Source organism: Natrix helvetica (genome assembly GCF_964273705.1).
Source record: "Natrix helvetica genome assembly, chromosome: 15".
In the NCBI taxonomy this organism is placed as follows: domain Eukaryota; kingdom Metazoa; phylum Chordata; class Lepidosauria; order Squamata; family Natricidae; genus Natrix; species Natrix helvetica.
The window spans coordinates 1749616-1769213 of record NC_138565.1 but is presented as its reverse complement, the minus strand read 5'-3'; the positions used below and the strand labels follow the sequence as shown (position 1 = coordinate 1769213).

Sequence of the window (19598 nt, the reverse complement as noted above, 5' to 3'; positions counted from 1 at the left end):
AAAACTATTTTAAAAAGCGTGGAAGAAATATAACAGCTAGATTCCCCCCCCCCAGACAACTGTCAATCTAAGGCCGAGGGGTCACTTTAATAAGAGGTGGGGGGAGAGACATTCGGGGGTCCCCAGAAAACCAAGTGGAGCCCCTGTTTCTCAAAGAGCAATTTAACTGACCAATTTCTTCCTATCTGTTTTTTTTTCCTTCATAAAACAAACAAAATTTTACAAACCAAACCAAAAGAGTTGTGTTTCCCTTCTACTTGATGCGTATTTAAGTATTTTTAATCACTTTGTTTCCTTTCTTTTTTGCAAGACACATAAATCACTCGGCTCAGAACCAACTGGGGTTTTTATACTTTACCGGCTTTGCGACAATTCAAATCGAGACAGGCAAAACAACACACAAACACCCAGAAAAACTGCAGTGCCGCACAACCTTTTCGCCTCCCGAGGGACTGTGGAGGGAAAAGTTTGATTGCAAAAGACGGCAGTTTGGCGGCCAGTGCCTGCCTGGGCGCCATTCGCGAGGGCAGGGGGGGAGATTTCAAGAGACCCAGCCTTCTATCCTGGAGTCTTCAGACCACACTACGCAAGCACCTCTGAAGGGGGAGGCCATTGTTCGAAGAACCTGCCCTGACTGTGTGGCACCGGGAAGACCAAAAATCCCATTGCATTCATGCGTGAGGTCCCTCTCTATGGCCCTGGACCGTTTCCAAGATGAAGAACCACCCAAGAAGTATGTCTCGGGGTGCAGCGGTCAGCGAGAGGAGCAGAAGCGTTTCCTGGGGCTGGATAGGAAGATGACTTCAACTGCACTATTAACCCTCCCATGTTTCTGCCCTCTCCAGATGCAAAACGTCCCTTCGCAGCTGTGGACAAGCAAAGCGGCTCACTCAGGAGCTTCACATCCGCTTTCCTGCGAGGGGAGGAGCTGCAGTACGAGAGCCTCGAGTCCTTGGCCGGCCATGTCACCCAAATCTGCAGGCCAGGAATATCTGGAAGCCCTCAGCAAGGAGGAGAGAAATCGCCTTTAGCTTTCCGGAGCTTTGCTTCCTAACAGGCTGAAAGATGGCGAACCCCGACATGGGGGCCAGGCTGGGCAGACGGTGCCCGGCCTCCCTCTGTCCCCCCACCCCCCCAAAAAACATCCATCCTAAATGCTGCGGGATTTGCATTCAATTTGAACATCCCAGACAGAATGTTCTTCTTCCTTCCAAAGACTTTATTCCACACACTCTCACCACAAGCAAAGTGACCTAGTTTTTCAACCATTGTTTGCAAAAATCTGGTTCTGGAACATGAGGGTCATTTTGTTTTCCCTTCTGCCCCCCCCCCTGCATCTGCCCCCCCCCCCTTTTTATCCCTGGACAGCAAAACAGGAGCCATCTCTGGAAGCTTGGAAACAATTGAAGCGTTTGTCATGGGTTTTTTTTTTTAAAAAAAATCAGAGATAAGGGGAGAAGGAGAGAGAGAGGGAGGGAGGGAGAGGAGACAAGTCACTGATGAACCCCTAATATTTTTGGAGCAATGCAGATCAGTGACTGGGAGCGATGCTGGTGGGAATGTTGAGCTCTTGACCCCTGACCTATTGTGAAGTCCAATCTTGGGAAGGGGGGGCAAAGAGAAAAGCAGTGGCCAAGTGGCCTCCAAAATCCCCTCCCCCAAGAGATCCGGAGGCCTCAGAAGGTAGAAATGCCAACAAATGCAGCTTTATAGCCAGTAAGGCTGCATGGGCTCCCATGCCCATCTGCAAAGGGGCAAGGTCTGCCTCTCCCCTGCCCCCTTGCTAACCTCCAGGGTTTCCCGCCCAGGAGGCTGGCTTGGCTTCCTCCAGCTGGGGCCCCCTTGCCCCATCCCTTATCTGCAAGCCTTGCGGGGGCTGCCTTGTTCCTGGTGGAGAAAGACCCAGGGAGGGAGGGGAGGAGGGAGGGAGGGAGGAAAAGACCCTGGGCGCACCCTCGTCCTCAGCCAGAGCTCCACTCACCGGCCAAGTCCCGAGTCTGTTTTGGAGGAAAACAACTTCACAGTCTGAGGGATCCCCTGCCATGCTGGGAGCTTCCAGAAGCCCCCCTGGAGGGGAGGCTGGGAGACACTCACCCCCTCCCACCCCCAAACAGGAAGTGAGCCCGCGAGTCCTCGGCCCACCTCCTTGTATGGTGCCAGCGCTTGGCCTCTGCGCACGAGGGGCTGGCTCCCAGCCCAGCCACTTCTGGCCTCGGGAAACTCTTCCTGGGAAGGACAGACTCCGGCTGGCCCATTTATTTGGGAGAGGGTGGGTTTCCACTCCAGTGGGAAGCAAGGGAGATGGGTTCAGGTGGAGGGGCAGCGAAGGCTTCCTCCAGCCCCAGCTGGGTCAGCCGTTCAAAGGCAGAGGAGCCCAGGAACTGCCTCCGTCCCCCTCTGGGCCATGCGGGAGACCCAAAATTCAGAGAGAGGCTTTCTCCAGCCTACAAAAAGGAATTGCAGCCTCTTGGTCCCTCAGAGTGGGGACAAAAAACCCCACGGTAACTGCTTCAAAACCATCCCATCCTGCAATGCTGAATTTTTGTCCAGAGTCTTGGTGGGCTTCCCCACTTTGGAGCGTGGAAGCAGCAGCAGCAGCTCCTGCAACTGCTTTAACTGGAGGTCTAGATGACCTCCACGGTCCCCTCCCTCTCCCAATTCCATGCTCAACCTGACCAGACCCAGGCGACAACCTCCTCCATGAGATCTGGCACCCCAGACGCCCACAGATTGTGGGGGCTCACAGAGAAGGCAGCTGGAGGAGAAGTCCAGAGACGGGACTTCCCGCTGAGGCTTTGAAAGCAGCCTTATCGCCTTCTCCTTCCCAGCAGGTGGGAACTCCTCCGCCTGGACTTTGTCCCCAGAGATAAAACTTCTGCTTTGCAGAAAAAGGAAGGGAAGCAGTGGCCTTTTTAGGAGTGGGGAGTGGGGCGGAGTTGCAAAGGGGCACCACTGTTGACCTTCAACCAGCTCACTACTCAGATAGACTATTCTGGCACACAACAGATTGATTGTTTAGACACTGATAACGCAACTTCCAGGGATGTCGAAACAACCAAAAATGATAGAAAGAGGCATTTGGGTAAAAGGCGAAGTCTGATTTTCACGGGGCTGCCCGTGGGGAGCCGTTTTTGCTCTGTCAGACGGCCTTCAACTCCATTCAGCCACGGAGGCAGCCTTCGCTTAGGCAGGGGTGTCCAAACTTGGCAACTTTAAGATTTGTGGACTTCAACTCCCAGAATTCCCCAGCCAGCTGGCTGGGGAATTCTGAGAGTTGAAGTCCACAAGTCTTAAAGTTGCCAAGTTTGGACACCCCTGGCTTAGGGCTTCCTGGGATGCAGCCTCCGCTGAGCCCCTGGCCTTGGGTGAAACCCACCCAGCACCATGTCTCTGGGTCGCTCTGTCTGCCCGGCCCCCTCCTCCAACCCACCCCACCCCCCACTTCGCAAGAGCCCAGTTCCACCTCGGGGGACCAACGCAGCCAAGTGAGGCGCAGCTGATCTTCTCTAACTCCCGGAGATTCTTTCACGCCAACAAGTTCCCCCTCCCTCCAAATGGAGCAAGCCTGGAGCTACTGCTTCGGAGGGTGCGCTCGGAAGAGGCGAGAACAAATCCAACGGCTGGGACTCGCCTGCCTTTATGGCTCCAACTACCAGACTATTGATCCTTCCGGCTCCTTGGCTAGGAGAGGGAATCGCGAGGTGGGCTCTTTTTCCACCCCCAGGAGAGCAGGGAATTGGGAAGGGGGGGAGAGGTGGGGAAGGGAAACAACAGGCTAAATCAATCCACCAAAGGAGAGGAGCAGAAAACCCACGGAAGGGATCTGCAGTTGCCCATCGCCAGCTCTCTGGGCGCTTCCTGACTGCAAGACCAGCAAAGGGGGTCTTTTCCAGGGGCAGGTTCTGCACCTCCTCCCTGGTACCCATCAGTCGCCCAGCGAAGGCTCCCCTTTAGGACCCCCCCCCTCCCAGAGCTGCCTCAGTGATCCCAGAGGGTGGCACAGAGAGGCAGGGGGGGAAGGCAACCCAGGAGGTTTGCGAGGATGCTGTGCCCCCTCCCCTCCGTCAGACATCTTCCGCAGCCATCCCACCACAGGAGCCCCCTCCCCCCCAGGCTCACCATCTCCTGCTCGACAAAGGCCCCCCTGCCTTTGAGTGGACACTGAGGATGATGAAGTCATTTGCTTATCCCTCTTTTTGGCACGGCTGCCTGGTCCCCCTTCTCTGCCGTAAATCTCTCTCGGCAGCCCACTTCAACCTCACCGCCCACCTGCTGTGCTCCGCCAGGGGGTCCCCCAGCCCCCTTTCGCCCCTCCCCACCTGGCATCTCCTGCTAGCCACCCCGGAGCCCCAAGAAAAGCCGTACCTGGGGTCAGGAATCGACGGTTTGCCAACGCTGTGGGAAAAGAGGGACCTGCCGAGGGAGGGAGGGAGGGAGAGGCGTGTCCCTCCTCTCCAACACCTGTTTTTGAAGCAGGTGAAAAATCTGTTCGGGATGCTTCACCCAGGAAAGGCTGAGGCCCCTGACCTCCCTGGGCTGACTCAGATGGCCGAGAGCCACCAGTCAGGGTGGGGGTGCGGAGCAGGGCAAAAAGTGGGACACAACAACAACAACAACACCAGCACACAAATGCAAGGCGGGCTCTGCCGCTGGGCAAACTGGCAGAGTTGCTTTAATGCTGCAGGCCTGCCAGTTGAAGCAGATCTGGTGAGCAGCTGGCCCAGACCAGGCGGAGGCCCCGAATGGGACGGCAAGGATCTCTCTCTCTCTCTCCTCTCTCTCTCTCTCTCTCTCTCTCTCTCTCTCTCTCTCCTCCACCCCAACCACCACTTTGTGCATTAGAAAAACGTGCTAAGGGGTGGGGGCTTTGCTTTGAACAGCCGCAGAAGTCTGGCCACTGGGCCTGGGCAAAAAGCGACTCCTGTTGAACCTCTGCCTGCCTGCAGCTGTCAGGAAGCGCGGGGCTCTTTCATGCAAGCGGATTCCCCCTGCTGGGGCAGAGCGGGCTGGACAGCGCCCAGCGTTGCCCCGGGAACAGCGATCCCCCCTCCCCGTTAAAGCCTGGAAGCAGGACGCCGCAGCCAGCTGACCCCACCTCCCCTCCCCTCCCCCCCCCCCAGCGAAGGAGCGCCCACCCGCGTCTCGGGGTCCCTTCTCCAGTGCGGGGCTTGCAGGGCGCAGCTACCGCGCACCGGGCGGGCTCTCGGCTGCAACCGCCCAGGGCTCCGAGGGGAGGGCAGGAGAAGCGAGGGGGGGGGCGCTCCGCTCGGCCGCCGCAGCAGCAGCCCCCGCGAAGCAGCGCCTCACCTTGGCAGCCGATGCCGCCGCCGCCCTCCAGCATGGCGCTCCGGGCACCCCCGAGCTCGGCTGGCAGGCAAGCTGGGCAAGGGGCGCGCGGCGGAGGCCCCCAGCCCGTCCCCAGCTGCAGCCGCCTGGCCTGGCCTCGCCTCTCCGGCTTCCGCGGGAAGGGAGGAGACAAAGGCGCGCTGGGCTCGGCCCCTCGCTGCCCAGCTGCCCGCCCCCTCCCCGACCTTCCCCGGCTGGGAATCCCGACGGGAAGGGAGGGGAAGGGCGAGCCGGCGCGCGCTTCCCCACGGGGAGGGGGCTGCTAGGGCGGCGGAGCTCTCTGCAGATGCTCAGAGGCGCTCTGCCAGCTGGTGGGGGCATCGGAGCGTCCCGGCGACGGCTCTGCTCCTGACAGCTTCCCCCCTCCTTGCTCTGCGCCCCACCGCCTCGTTTCCAGGCCCCCTCCCCCAACTGCAAAGGAGCCTGAAGAGGCTGGAGGTAAGGAAGGGACCCTCTTCGGCTTCCACCTACAAGACCCCTCAGGGCACTTCGGCCTGAACCACCCGCTTAGAGAGGACCGGAGGGGGCTGGAGGCCCAATAGGCGGAGGGAGTTCCTGCCCAGAAAGCATCCTCCTGGGGGAGGGAGGCGACTGCCCCTCCATTCCCCCCCTCTAAAAGCCTGGAGGCCTTGAGCAAGGAAGTCCCCTGCTCTCCAGGTGCAGCTCTGGAGGGTGGCAGAGGGGCTTCTGGGGAGCATTCTGTAAAGTAAACCCCCCCAGAAAGGCATCTGTTTTCCCCCCCTCCTTCATCTTGCCCCTTCTGTAGAAGAGATGCCAACGCAGCCCAAAACATCCCCGAGACACAGATCCATCTCTTGCCCCGTTTGGCCCTGCGCAGGGCAGCCCGGATCTGGCTCTGGCAAATTCTGGCTCCTTTGTGTTTATCCAGGTTGGTGGGAGAGGCAGACGCCCATCTGCAGAGAGTTGGCAATGGGCAGAGACAGACTGCTGGAAGGTAAACAGCGTGGGCGAGTTTCGTGGCATCTGTGAAGTGGCAGATCCCAAACATGGCGGCAACGTGAGCGAGTTTCTGTTTTCCTTTCAGAAAAAGATGCTTTTGTGGCGATGGGGAGGGGACGGTGACTCATCCTTGTGCGAGAGAAAATGCACACTCCATACCAACAGCCTTGTCCTGCTGAAATGATGATGATGATGATGATGATGACTGATGATGACTGATCACACACAGTCATCACAGAGGTTTGGGCTGGACTTGGCATTTTGGTCCACCCATCATGTCCTTCCCCAAGATTCAAGCAGAGGTGGATGCCTGAAGGGGTCAAAATTAACATTATTGTCGCGGGATGTCAGCTCTTTCAAGCAAGGCTGCCTTTCGCAATTGACCGATGGTGCCTTTTGTCAATGCCAATGGTGCTGAAGTTGGTGCTGCAAATGTTTTGGGATTGCACCCAAGGCTCTTAGTGCAATTGGTCCAATCTTGGCTTTCTTTTGCCACGGTCGTTCATGGCTCCTTTCGCCTCTTGTGATCTTCTCCTCTGTGGTCTCCAGGGACTCCCACGGGAGTCCACCTATCCAGACTCCCCCACCCCTCTTTCTTATCCAGGAGGGTTTCAGTCTGCAGTTTTTCTGCATCAGGTGCTTTTCCGTTTGAATTCCAAAGTCCCAGAGCTTCCTCGTTTTTAGTTTTTATTATTATTGTTGTTGTTATTATTAAAAGCATGCCTGCAAATTAAAAGTTAATGGAGCAGATTTAATGCTGATGTCAGGCAATCTTCCACCCAGGGCCGGTTCTGACTGCAGCCAACGGAGAGCTTGCTTTGGCAGAGATGCAGACTCTGGATCGTGGGCCCAAATAGATTCTGCTGGGGCAGGCAGGGTGATCTCTGCACCCCCTGAGAAAAGCCATTGGAGTCCCTGTCCTTGCAACAAAATCCCCCAGGAAGGTGCCCAGAGGTCTGCTTTTAGCCCCTTCGGTGCCCTCCCTGCTTCTGCCCCAGTCGGAGAGAACTTTGATCCAGAAAAGTGACAACCCCTGCTGGCTTTCGGCTCAAGGAACAGGCCAGGATGTGATTCCCCTCAGATGAAAATTATAGGGCCCGTCTGCGGTCAGTGTGATGTGGGCACCGGCCGAGGCTAAATACGGCTGACTGGCCTGGGGACGGCCCCGGTGTGGCATTTCCTCCCCCAAAAGCTCTCCGGGGCAAGGCCTGCGCAAAGAGACGGACTCCGAATTTGGATTGCTTGGAAAGGAAAGGACCGGGAGGTTTCAGATGGGACCGGAGTGGGGGGGGGGGGGGAGGTCGAGCAATCCACCTGGGATCGGCAGCCATGTCTTCACCCAGGGATCTGCCCCATTTCAGTTTTTTTTTTTTTTTGCACAATCTCAATTTCCTTGAAGTGCATCCTTCCTTGCAAACACAATTTCAACTCATTTTTGTGCATGGCAGGCAAAGGACCTGATGGCGACCATTTCTAAATATTCCAAAAAGTTTGAGTGTTGAGCCAAGGATGCCCCCTCCCACCTCACATTCTGCACTGTTTTCCTAGCCTTCTAAGCCCCCCCCCAAGAAATACCACACTGGCTGGGGAGTAAGAGGGCCTGCCCTTCTCAACACAGGGGGAGCAGACCTCAGAGGCTTCTGCAGAGCCAGCTGTGCACCCACTCAGGTGCCCCCCAGCCTCTGGGCCAGATGTGCCCTTCCTGGGCTTCCCCAGGGCTCTGCCTACCTGGAAAAGGCAGCAGACCTGCTCCCACGCAGGAGGATAAATCTCTCGGACCGCCAGATCAGCACATTATCTCTCCCACAACTCCTGGCTGGGAGGCATCTTCGCTTCACTTGTCAACTTGCTAAAACGGACAGCCTCCCCGGCAAGCCAAAAAAGGCGGGGCACGGTTGGCTTTCCTTCCCCCTGCCCTGCTCTGCAAGGGCCCCCATATCTTCCCTGGGTCCAGCACAGGGGCAGTTCAGCCCCACTTCCTGACGTCCTCCTTAGACAAGATCCTAGAATAAGCCGCGATGGCAGCCTCTCTACGACACGCTAAAATCCAAAAGACAGAGAGCTGGAGGTTATAGGGCACAAATAGTTGGGTACATACAGAATAGAATAGCAGAGTTGGAAGGGACCTTGGAGGTCTTCTAGCCCAACCCCCTGCCTAGGCAGGAAACCGTACACCATTTCAGACAAATGGCTATCCAACATCTTCTTAAAGACTTCCAGTGTTGGGGCATTCACAACTTCTGGAGGCAACTTCTGTTCCACTGATTAATTGTTCCCACTGTCAGGAAATTCCTCCTCCGTTCTAAGTTGCTTCTCTCCTTGATTAGTTTCCCCCCATTGCTTACAACCTTAAATGAATGTCTCTAGAACTTGGGCAACTTGCAGATGTGTGGACTTCAACTCCCAGAATTCCCCAGGCAAGCTTGAGAAACAGATAACTACATTACGGATCCTTCATAATCTGCACAGCTTCTCATTGGCTCTATTCACACACCCTGGCTACTGCATTAATCTGTTGGCTGGATTTGCATCACACACACACACACACACACACACACACACACACACACACACCAAAACAAAACAAAAATGAAAGTCAGCAAAGTTGGGCGATTCTGCAAATATAGCTCACCGGATTTGGAGTGTTTTGTGACCAGGGCAGCTGCTTTTGAAGCTATGTGGCAGATTGTTGGAAGGATTAAAACCGAGAAGGTGAGGTGGGAATTATTTACGCTTGTCTGGGCTTCCTCGGAAGAAAGGAGGGGGAGCCTGGGTCTTGAGTGCGGATGGCCTGAAGGGACGGCTGCTCCTGGACCATGCCAAGAGGCCTCGCTGGGCTACCTGGGCGGGCATCTCACATGTCAGAGGGTCAGCTCCATTGCTCCCAAAGCAGACCTGGCACATTGGTGGAAGGGGCTGCACTGAGGGGAGGAGAGCCCCCGGGGCAACCCGCAGGGTCTCCTTGGGGGGGCTCGGAGGTGCTTGTTTATTCTCACTGTTTCTTGCATCACCTGGCAGAGACGCAGCCAGGTAGCTGAAACCTGCACATAAATCTCCCACCCACCCATAAAGGCAGCCGGGCTAAGGCAGTCTCTGCTGCTGTGATCTGTGGGCTGTTGGGGGTGGGTGGAGGGAGGGTCTTTTGAGTAGCAAGGCTGAGGAGCCACCCCAGAACAAGCTCTGCCAGGCAAGACACCAAGGCCACAGGCAGGGCGAGCACAGTGCCAACAGACTGGCTGCCTTTGCACATGGAGGCTTTGTCGGACGTGCCCAAGAAGGAAAACAGAAGCCTGCTCGATTAGGATAAGAGCACCCCCACCCCACCAATCCTAACCAGCCACTCCTGTTCCTCTCCGGGGAGCCTGGCAGAGCAGTGTGGAGGCGACAGAGCAGCGAGCAAAACAAGCCATCCCTGGGGGGCAATCGAGTTACCAAGATTAAACGTGTCCCCTCATCACCAGCCATAATTAATTCGGGAGGGAGGCAGGCGAAGATCCACACTTCCACTTGCCCGGAAGTCCATTTCTAACTCCTGCTTTGGGGTCGTTTTTGACCCCTTGTAGGGGGACCGGAAGCCAGAGAAGTCCCCCTTCTTTTCTTTGCCGGTTCCTCTTGCCACACCTGTTGGCAACTCAGCACATCTGGAGGATGGTCTCCCTTGATGGCATCTCGCCCACATTAGACCGCCCTGGATCTATGGAAAGTGGGCAAAGAGCCTCCGGGCAACTGGGCACAACCACGCCACTGCCTACCGCCTGGTCCATCACCACTGCTAAATGGACTGCCCACCGGGGTAGGAAGTTCAAAGGATACTCTCAAGAAAATTGGGTGAATGTCCAGTTTGGATCCTCACGAAGAAAGGCACATATATATATGCGTCCCAGGGTAATGTTGCATAATCCAACCTGGGTCCCCGAGAATTTCCCCAAGGATGGGGCTCCAGCACGAGTCCAAAAGCTCGGAAGACTAATGAGCCTCTGGTCCTGCGGAGCAAGCCAGAATTGGATTCTGCGGTTTTAAACCTATTTATTCTCCAGATGGGAGTACCAGACCACCCTCTTTGTCTCTTGAGAAATCTATATGCGGGTCAAGAAGCAACAGTGAGAACTGGACATGGAACCACTGAGGGGTTCAAAATTGGGAAAGGAGTCCGGCAAGGCCGTATACTCTGTCGCCCTGCCTATTTATTTAACTTATATGCAGAGCACATCACGAGAAAGGCGGAGCTAGACGAATCAAAAATTGGGATTTAGATTGCCGGGAGAAATATCAACAACCTCACAAACTGGATGGAGTCACCGAAGCAGCCGGCGTGAGCTTCAATGGACTCCGGAGGATGGGAGAGGACAGGAAGGCCTGGAGCAACGTTGTCTATGGGGTCGCGATGGGTCGGACACGACTTCACAGCTAACAACAACAAGATTCTCCATTCTCCTTATAGGTGTTTCTGCTATATTTCTATGACTTGTTTTGCTCAGGGTCGGATGTTATATGTCTACAATTTGTAGGCGCTTCGGATACAAAGACCCCCCCCACACACAAGACAAATATATATGGCCCTGTGGAGGTGCCTTCTCCAAAACGTCGCTTCCTCCTATGACTCCAGCATTTGGGGAGAGGGGTGTCAACCCCCATCATTTCCAGCCCCTCTTAGCCCTAAACCTCTGAACGGGGCCAGGTTTTCCAAGCCTCCCAGTTGGCCCTGCTTGATTCTAGGAGAATTTTTCAAAGGCTGCAAAGCTCGGCAGCCGTGTGTGTGTGTGTGTGTGTGTGTGACCAGCCTGTTCAGCCTTCAAACCAAGCAGGTGGAGGCCTTCACCTCTGCACCTACTTAGCTTCAAACTCACGTCCTCCTCCGCTCAGGTCCAGCGAGGGCTTTCCAAGCACAGCGATGCCTCCAGGACATTGGCGTCAGGAATTCAGGAGTCATGGAGAAGAGGCAACTTCTCCAGGCAGAAATTTGAATATCTCCCTTCCGTAGGAGTCTTAAAAGGCACCTCCGAAGCTCCGAGGGGAATTTTAGGACTTTGACCCTCCCTTCTTGAAAAAGGAGAGGGAGGGGGAAGAGACTCAATTATTATCCAAGGTCAATGAGAGTTTGCATGAAAGAGGGTGATTTTTTTCCTCTCTTTTTTAATGAACGCCTTTTGACTTTGCCTCCCGAAAATACAGGTAGTTGTTAACCCAGAACATCTGCTCGGATCTGAAAGTAATTATCAGGAGGGGGGGAGGCCTTGAGTGAAAGGAAGGGAGAGGAGAGAGAAACACCTTCCTGCAAGGCTGGGCGATGTGCCCTGTTTTGACTGCAGTGTCAAATGCCCTAGCCGCCACCTGACGCTCAGCCCAGGGACCGGCTTGCCTTGGCATTTTGGGAGGAAGCGGTGCCTTCGTGTTAAGAGAGGCTTTTTTGCTTAAATTAGGGGTCTCCAAAGTTGGCAACTTTAAGACCTGTGGACTTCAACTCCCAGAATTCTCCAGCCAGCTGGGAGTCCACAGGTCTTAAAGTTGCCAACTTTGAAGACCTTAAATCCTCTCGTCTCCCACTTGTAAGGACCTGGAGCTGTGGCTCCTTTGGCCATTTGGTGGCCCATAGTGGACTCCGGTGCCACTGACCAGATGGCCTCTGCTTCCAAACCAGAGTGAGGGCAAAGCTGTTGTGGGGGGGAGGAATGATCCGAGACGGGGAGTGTCCAGTTTCTCCTTCCTACCGCTTCCTTCCTTTTCCAAGACTTTTTCCCTGCCTCGTTTCTTTTCATCTCCAATTATGATCTCACTCTCTGATTTTTTTCCTTCTCCGTGCAAAGCCTCCCTCCCCGCCCGGCCCAACACCTTCCCCAGCAGAATCATCCAAAGGCACATTTTTCAGCCTTCCCAGCCGGCTGCTTTGGAGCACGTGCGCGAAGTGTTATTACAAGAACGGACTCGATATTGCACCCCTGTTGAGCTGGAGGGTACATTAAATTTCCTGGATGACTGCATCTTAAAAACTGGTGGTAATTTAGGGTTCATGATGTGAGCCAATAAGAGGGAGGGGGAGGAACAGGCACAGGTGAGCCGAGCTGGAAGAGGGCTCAGTGTCTTCCAACACCCCAAGACTTCGGCTGCAGAAAGCGGCACCTCTTCGCCCCCAGCATCGTTTGTGGTTTAAAGCAGCCCCCCATCCCTGAGCTGGTGAAAAAGACCACACACCCCTCCCATCTCTTTTGTCCAGCAAAATGAAACTTCCAAGGCCATTTGGGGAGGAGCATGTGACCTCCATCCCCAGATCCCCACTTGGCCTCCACACCTGTATCTCAACCTCGCCCCCACTCCCTCCCTCCCTCCCTCCCTCCCTCCCTCCCTTCCTTCCTTCCTTCCTTCCTTCCTTCCTTGGGGTTGGATTAGAAGACTTCCAAGGTCCCAACTCTGTGATTCTGCTATTTCTTCCTTCCCTCCTTCCTTCCTTCCTTCCTTCCTTCCTTCCTTCCTTCCTTCCTTCTGTTTTGTCCTTCTCCCTCAACATCAAAGCAAGAAGGGGCACGGATGGATGGACACACACACACACACACACACACACACACACATCCCTGCTGCATTTGTGCAATGCATTTTGCTGTCACCCTTGCTTCTGCAAATTATAGGCTATAAAGAATTAACGGCCGATTATAAATCAATTTACTGTGCTGGGAAACAACACAAGGAAGTATTTTGCATGGGGCAGCTTTTCAAAAGAAAACTAATTAGCTGGGTTCATGTTTTAATCTTAGGAAAATTAGAGGAGGATTGGAGAATTTTTGCCTGCTAAGGCAGCTGGGGGAGGGAGTGGAGGGGGGGAGAGAGATGCATTTGTATGCACTGGCACCGGCCCAATATTTTGCAACCAGAATGCACAAAAACGATTCAAGAGACCAACCCAGGCAGCACAAGCCTCTAGTTCTCACTGATGGGATAAATGAGCATAAATATCGGCCTCCAGACCCCGACTTGGTCAGGAAAGAAGACGGAACGGACGAAGGGGAAGCCTCTGGGCTGGATAAATGAGCATCGTCACATCTTTTAGAAATCTGACTGATTTGGGGTCTGTTTCCAAAACAGGACAAGCGGCATTAAGTGAAGACCCTGCAGATCTATTGGCTTCAAAAATGGGAACTTTGCTCCACAGGGTCACTCTGTAGAAGAGCCAGAGCTCCGAATCCATAAGGACTAGTTTCTTGGTTCTCCGAAACAACACTTAGAAAGAGTTGCGGAGCTGGGCAAGGCCTTGGCAGGAGCCACAGGACAAGGAGGACAGACAGACATCCTCTTTGGGGGACGTGGGACTGCAAGCATCAGGTGGGGAAGCAGGAAAGAGAAGCGCCTTCTGCCAGTTCCAAGGGGGTGGGGGGACGCAAAGCCTTCTGCCCTTGGTCGAAGAAATGTTCCCTTGTCTCATGAAATTGCAGCCAGCGACAGGGAGGGGCCGAAGCACAAGGCTCCATTTTCGTAATTAAGCAGGACGTCCAAAGCTGCTCCTGGCTCACGCGGAGAAAGGTCAGGAACGGCCACCATCCATCCTGCCGCTAATTGCGAGACGCACAGAGGCAATTAGCCCAACGTTCCCGCACAGGCTGCCCAGGGCAGCCTCTCCGTCTTCCCTGCACGGCCACCGGCCCAGCCGAAGTGGACAGCCGGCTTCTCGGGGCCCCAGGGAGGGCTTGCGGGGACCTGGCTATATTGAGGAGGCGGGGAAGTTTAGAAGGGGAAAGCTTTTTTTTTCCCCTTTTTAAAAATATTTTTATTTTCTCTTTCAAGTTCATTCACAAATATATACTCTTATAATGGCTATGAACATTTATCTATTCATCATTCATCTTTACCGTTGTTTTCTTACAAATATATAGAATACAGTTTGGGTCACCCCATGCCTTCCTCTTCTTTTGCAACAACCTTGCTCCTTCTCTCTTCTCCACCTCTCTTCTTCTTTCCTCCTCTCCTTCCTCCTTTCTTCTTCCCCCCTCTTTTCCCCTCTCCTCCTCTCTTCTCCTCCTTCCCCTCTCTCCTACTCTCAATTCCCCTCCCTTACTCCCTCTGCTTTACCCTTTCTTCCTTTCCCTCCTCATCCTCCCTCCTTTGCGTTGTTACCCGAAGGGGAAAGATTTCTCATCACTGGCTTGGCATGTTGCAGGAGACCAGCAGGGGAAGGGAGGGGTGCCAGGCACTGCCCAGTGTCCAGAGAGTGCCAGGAAGCAAACTGCCCCTTGGCCATCCTTCCTGAATGGTTCTTAACCCCATCAGGACCTTGGACAGTGCAGGCAGCAGAAGAGCCAGCCCAGGCTGGCAGGACCTGCTGGGTCTTTGAGAAGAGGCTGCCTGGGCATAAACCAGAATGCACCCCATTCCCCACCACCCTTAGCTCAGCCTCTCCGGGGCGCCTGCCAGCCTTCCAAACTACGACTCCCAGAGAGAAGGGGAGGTGAGCACCATTTGCAGCAAAGGAGTAGCCAGGTCTGCTTTGGGTCTGTGGGGGTGCCCTCGGGGGTGGGGAACAGCACAGCACAGGGGTGGCTGCCCTCATCTTCCCTGCTGGGACATGGGAAGAGGATGAAACGCACTCTAGAGTCAGACGCCCAAGAATTCCCGTTTTGTTTTGCCCCCCACACACAATCCCACCCCTAGGAAAGGGAGACCCTGGGTCAAGCGAGGGAGGAGAGCTCGGCCTCCTGACTTCTTCATCCTGAGCCATCTCGACCCTGAGCCCAACCCCGGCTGCCTTTAGATCCGATCGACCGGAGGTCACGGCTTCATTTTCCTGCAGAAACTTTTTCAGTGACTCCTTCACCCCGACAGCAGGGGCCAAAGTGCCAGGACTTCACCAAGCCTCCCTCCCTCCCTCCCTCCAGGCAGCCAGCTTTGTTCCAGCAAAGGCCACTGAGCCTGCTGGCGCTTACAAATCAGCCCCACCCGCCCAGCCCTGCCTCCCTCCTTGGCACATTCAGCCACACGAGCAGAGGGTGGCTGTGAATTGCCAGAAAAGGGGGGTGGGGGCTTGTTAAAAACTGCCTCCAACTCTGAGCCGACAATAGGGACACCTGCGTTCCCATCGGTCCTCGCTTCTGTGCTGTGAAGCGGTCCAAGAGGAGACACAAAAGAGACCAGGGACATTTGCCATTGCATAGGGGAGGAGGAGGAGGAGGAGGAGGAGGAGGAGGAGGAGGAGGAGGAGGAGGAGGAGGAGGAGGAAATTCCTATCCGCCCCCCCCCCCCCCCGATTCAGACAGTCAGCAAAGTTTGGAAACTATTGACAGATGTCATTGTAAGGTGTGTGTGTGTGTGTGAATTTTATTTCAACCCAGCATGAAGTGCCTGCCTTCCCTCCGGCAGAGCCGGTCCGCCCTCCTCACCTTGCTTGACAATCGTCTTTTAAGACGGTCATTAATTCAAGACCAGCAATTAACTCTCCGCTTGCAGAAGCTCCGCACTGGTGAGTTCCGTGAAGGCAGCAGATTTGCAGACACCCCGCAAGGTGAACGGAGGCGCAGCCCCCAAGGCAGAGGAGGGAACCTTAAGTACCCCCCTGACCACCACCCCGCTTTCCCTCTGGACCCTGGGGCCACCCCACCTGCCTTGCGGGGGGGAAGCTGCAGGCCTGGCACACTTCAGATAATAGGGGGGGGAGGGCAACCTCTTGCATGCCGGTCCCTGTTCTCTCTTCCCTCCCGGCAGGACCTCCTCCGTGGGGCAGCGGTGACCCTTCTGCACAGCCAGACCAGGAGTGGCTAGGCTCTTATTGCTTACACAGGCAGGCAGCCGCTCTGCAGAAACCCACGCAGGCCCTTTCTCAGCTCCTGCGCAGGGGCTGCTCCCCTGGAAGGGACCAGGGATTGGTGAGGGTCCCTTTCTCTCAACCAGCCCTTCCTGGACCCTCTGCCTGGGATTGCCCCCCAGGGAAATGTCTGTGAATCGGATGAATCTGTGCAAATGCCCACCTCTTTACGTCCTTCCCTCCCTGGCTGTTAAAAAAACCCCATTGGCTGGAGAAGGGGAAAGTTTAGGGGGGGGGCATCGTGGCCTGCTTTTGGTTACCCCCCCCACTCTTTTTCTTTCCAAGACACGTTTAGCCCTGGCAAAGGAAGCCACGCCGAAAGAGAGAGAGAAAGGGAAGGCTTAGGGGGAGACTGGCGGGGGGTGGGGAGGAGGAGAGGAAAATGGCAGAGTTTCCTAATAATTAAGAACCTTTTCCTTTCAAATTAAATCTCAGCATACCCAGAATCCCAGCTTCCCTGGAAGAGATCAATACTTTAATTTAAAGCACTTGGCTGAATTACACACTCACTCGTCTCGAAGGAAGCAGGAAAAGAAGAGAGTTTGGGGAAGACGTTACAGGCAGAATGTTTACAGCTAGATATTTAAAATCTATCTATCTATCTATCTATCTATCTATCTATCTATCTATCTATCTTTCTTTCTTTCTATCTATCTACCTTCCTACCTACCTACCTACCTACACTGCCATTCCGTCTACCTACATGCCAACCAACCATCTATCACTCTATCTATATATCCTATTTCTATCTATCTATCATCTATCTATCTATCTATCATCTATCTATCTATCTATCTATCTATCATCTATCTATCTATCTATCTATCTATCTATCTATCATCTATCTATCTCACTTGCATTCTGAGAGAGAGCGGCCCTTCCGCACTGATCTTCCTGTGTTATTTCTTCACCTGTCCAATTGTTGCTGTGCCTAATTCTGCAAGCTGCACAAAGTGGGCTGGGCAGGACTGGCACACAATTTGCAAGTCAATAACGCAAAGCCAGTCGCACAACGACAGCAGAGGGACCCTTGTCTTTTGCACAGCACCCAGGCCTGTGACCCGAGGAGCCTTCAATGTTAACATCTGACCCTGGGCGAGCGCAGGGGCAGCAGGGAAGGCTGAACGGGGAAGGGGGGGTAGGATTCTGTCCTCCGCATTATCCCATTATCCCCAACCTGATGGATTGGCTAAACTCGAATTTTAAAAACGCTGCTGATAAGGGTTTCCTCCTTTTCTTGCTCCGTTGATTGCTGTGGATTATGGGTCTTTTGGCCTCCCTCCACTGGTCACCAGGGAATGATTTTGGCCAGGTTCAGGGAAGCCTCTTGGGACCTTGAGCTGAGGAATAGGTGCAAATACTGAAGGCAAATAAGGGCAGGACGGGCCCTGAATCCAGAAGCCTCAATGGCTGCCAAGGCTTTATTAGGGGGATCCAGGAAAGGCGGGCGCCCCCTCCTGGCAAGCGGGGGGCTCAAAGAAGAGAGATGCTACATCAGCTGCCCCACTCGGTGCCCTCCAAGGACCACAATTATGGGAGGCAGCCTCAAAGCATCTACAGGACAACAGCTGAAAACACAGGGAATAAAACCAACAAGTGGCATCTGGATTTCAAACCACCACCACCACCACCACGTTTTCTGGGTGCTGCAGGAGAGCCAACGTCCCTTCGGGGCAGGGTCAGCCAGCCCGTGCCAGGGCAGGATGGTGCCAAGCCAAGCGAGGCATCCTGGCAGGAGCCTCATCCACCCCCTTGGGGGAGTTCTCCAGGGTCCTGATTTCAGCAGCCTCCTATGCAAGTTTTGGCTTTGACTTGCCCAGGATCGCTTTGGCCCCCCCGAAGGGCCATTTTATTTTTTCCCACTGGGCCTCTCTAACCAAAACCGCCCCTCGGCCTGCTCCTGTCCCTTCTGGAGAGATAAGCCAAAAGGAGGGATCTCCACATGGCCCAGAAGCCAGGATGGCTGTGAGGATCTTCCCGAGACAGCCATGGTCTATCTGGCTGGTTGGCACTGAAGGCTAGTGGGCCATTTAGTTCCCCTAGGAGATAAATCTGGAGCAGCTTCTGATCTCGTCCCTGTTTGAATGGCGCCTTCCCAAAATATGTCACTTTGGCATAATCGGAACAAAAGGGTGGCGAGAATGAATGGATTTATGGGGAGGGGGAAGGCTCTGAGCTTACTCTGGCTTCAATGGGGGCTACAGCATCTCTCTTGTGAAAACTCCCAATTAAGAGCCCGCTTCTTTCTTCCGCTCAGTCCGCAGCTGATGCCTGTAGTCCACAGCCAAAATCAGCGCCACGCTGGGGCTGGTTAACAAGCAGCCTTGCTTAAAGACCCTTCCGCTCACTCTTCATGATTGATGGGGGGCTGGCTGGCCAAGCATCCCCCTCCAACTGTCCCCCCATTGCCTACAAAAACCTGACAGACTGTCTGGTCACACACACACACCACAGAACAAGCCAAGCAGGAGAGACCTACAAACAGCCCCCTGGCTGAGTTAGAATCCGTTCCCACTCCTCATTAAATAGCCTTTCATTGCAGGAGAAAATATCCACAGCACAATCAAATTTAAAGGGATGGGGTGCTAGTCCCCTCGGGGGTGGGGCCTTCAAACCACTCTCTTCCGCTGGCTTAAAATTCTAGGGTCGACTAGATGATCTCTAGGTCTCCTCCAAGTAGCCTATTCCACAGTTTTCTACCTCTGGGACACACTTCCCAGGAATTCCTGTGCTGGAGACTGAAAAGGCAGATTTTTAACCAGCGCTCCTTTCCTGATATAGGGAGTCATTTCAAGCAGTTGAGGGCTTTGCATGGCACACCCATTCCTGCCCCCTCCTCTTGCCCAGCAGACAGAGAATACCGGACCCCCCCCCCCAGGTCTGCCCACCAAGCCAAGAATCCCTCCGCAGTTTCCGAGTTGAAAAGGAGGCGACGCAAACATATATTGTTAAGTTTCACAACAAACATACAAATCCCAGCTGGCTTCAGACCTTTGACTCTCTTTGCAACACCCGTAAACCCCAACTTGTGCCCCCCACCCCAATTGCAAAATGACATTGATGCCTGGTCCTTTTGAGAGTGATCCAGATGCCGTATTTGGGGGGGGGGGTGTAGGAGGAAGTGCTCAAGCCCCCTCAACAAGATGGAGTCTGCCAGCACCCTTGGAAAGGATCGGGCCAAGGAAGAAGGCGGCCGAGGGGGGGGGCAATGGGGGTGCGGAGGGAGGGGAAACTTCTCGTCTCAAGAACGTTTGCATCACTGGCATCTGCCTCCCCCCTCCCCCTCCCCAAATCGGGGCTGCTTGCAAAGGATGAAAGGAGCCGTCCATCAGGGGTGTGGTCCAGGCAAGCAGGGACGGAGCCAGGAGGCCAGCCGATGGATGGCTGGATGGCTGGACGGTAAACAGGAAGTAAAGGGGGGAGGGGGAGAAAGATGAGGGCCAAGACAGCCAGACCCTCCCCGGGCAGAACCAGCTAGAGAAACTGAGGGGCCCACTTTGGCCCCTTCAGG

The 19598-nt window shown here is 54.7% G+C and overlaps 1 protein-coding gene across 6 annotated transcripts in view; it reads right to left on the bottom strand.

Moving 5' to 3' along the window:
- Nucleotides 1–19598, bottom strand: part of DAB2IP (DAB2 interacting protein) — a 56694-nt gene that overhangs the window by 19207 nt on the left and 17889 nt on the right. Inside the window, exon 1 of one of the 6 annotated variants that reach the window (XM_081967449.1) lies at nt 5308–5480. The exons of 4 other annotated variants lie outside the window; for them this stretch is intronic. The gene's annotated coding sequence lies outside the window, so the exon portion shown is untranslated. Of the gene's footprint in view, nt 1–1981; nt 2103–5307; nt 5481–19598 lie in introns of those variants that run through there. One more of the 6 variants, XM_081967448.1, reaches the window with a different exon arrangement.